The sequence below is a fragment of the Alligator sinensis genome, unplaced genomic scaffold, assembly GCF_000455745.1.
Source record: "Alligator sinensis unplaced genomic scaffold, ASM45574v1 scaffold34_1, whole genome shotgun sequence".
Classification (NCBI taxonomy): domain Eukaryota; kingdom Metazoa; phylum Chordata; order Crocodylia; family Alligatoridae; genus Alligator; species Alligator sinensis.
In genome coordinates, this window is record NW_005842151.1 from 704,780 (window position 1) to 706,794 (window position 2,015).

Sequence of the window (2,015 nt, forward strand, 5' to 3'; positions counted from 1 at the left end):
TTGGTACTAGCTTCAGTGGGACTAGGTCCTTATAGTAACTTTATCATCATCATGTTGTTAAAAGTTGTGTGTTTAATATTGCTATGGGGGTCTTTGGATACATATATATTTATATACATACATACATATACATATATATACACAGTCATATATACTTGAAACTCAGTACATACACACAAACATATATGTATATGTATGTATATACATATATGTATATATATAAATATATATGTATATATACATGTCTTATACAAATATAAAAATGTCTATATTTGCATATATTTATATAAACATATTTATAACTGTATACAAAGAGGATGGCAAGTATAAAGTTAAGTCTAATTTAAGAAGATTTAGCTTATTTAATTATTATGTGTATGACGGTAAGGCTTAAACTGCTTAGTGCCAGGCAACCATGTAGTGAGATAGTGTCCTTGCTCTGAAGATTGACTTACCCAGTATGGATTGGTCAGGGTTACAGCCTTGAACAAAACTGAGGCCTCTTGACTTCCATGGTAGTAGCTTATCAATTAGACTACATTATCACCTTCCTGTTGGTGGTGGCCTAAGGTCCTTCAGCCTTAACATCTCCCCTGTTGTATAGGAATAGAGTAGCTTTTTTAAATACAGAACTCAAACTTTAGTCGACAGGATTCATTCTGGAGGGAAAGAAATTGCCAGTAGAATAATTTTAAAGCTTCAAGACTGTATCAGAAAGCAGAAGAATAGAGCATATCACATGTTGGGGCACTGCTAATTCCAAGTGCACACATTACCAGGTTATGAAGAATACAATCAAAATGAGCATTGTAATGTTACTAGGAGCTATTCAGTGTAGCCCAGTACGTGGCTATAAGTTTGATATGACAGTTATAACACAGTTATCTCCTCAACAATTACACACTGGATGACTCTGAAAATGACTATAGGCTCATCTGAAATGGCTTTATCATACAGCATTAGATAAAGAAACAAAAAATAGAACAAGGAAAACAAGGACAGCTGTTTGTACTTTACCTTTTCCAGGCTGTGAATAATAGTGCCTCAAGTCTGCACGGGTGTGCAGGGTGGTTGGAAGGTGCAAAGAGCATTTTCTGCACCCCCAGTCTCTGTATTAGGGCTGAGTACAATTACCATTGCTGCATTAAAAGGAAGCAAGAGATGTTCCTTTCAAGAATCTACAGGAGAACAGACTATTCAAAAGAGGGGAGAAGGTGAGGTCATAGACCTAGTCCTTTCTGTGTTAGGCAGGTGAACAGAATGGGAAAGTCATAGAATCATATCATAGAATCATAGAAGTAGGGTCGGAAGGGACCTTGTAGATCTTCAAGTCCGACCCCCTGCCTGGGCAGGAGGAAAACTGGGCTCAAGTGACCCCAGCCAGGTAGGCATCGAACCGCTTCTAAGAGACCCCCAGGTTAGGAGCCAGCACCACTTCCCTTGGAAGTTGGTTCCAGATCCTAGCCGCCCTAACTGTGAAGTAGTTCCTACGGATGTCTAATCTAACCCTACTCTGCCACAACTTGTAGCCATTATTCCTTGTTATCCTGGGGGGCACTAGGGGAAACAAGGTCTCCCCCAAACCCTTCTGGTCCCCCCTAGTGAGTTTATAGATGGTTACCAGGTTCCCCCTCAGCCTTCTCTTGTGAAGGCTGAACAGGTTCAGGTCCCGTAGCCTCTTGTTGTAGGGTCTGCCCTGCTGTCCCCGGATCATGCGGGTGGCCCTCCTCTGGACCCTCGCAATGTTGTCCACATCCCTCTTGAAGTGGGGTGCCCAGAACTGGACACAGTACTCCAGCTGCGGCCTGACCAGTGTCATGTATAGGGGGAGGATCACCTCCTTGACCCTACTTGAGATGCACCTGTGGATACACGATAGGGTCCGGTTAGCCCTTCCGACCATGACCTCGCATTGCTGGCCCATGTTCATCTTGGAGTCAATGACGACTCCAAGATCCCTTTCTGCCTCCGTGCTCTCAAGAAGGGAGTTTCCCATCTTATAAGTGTGTTGCTGG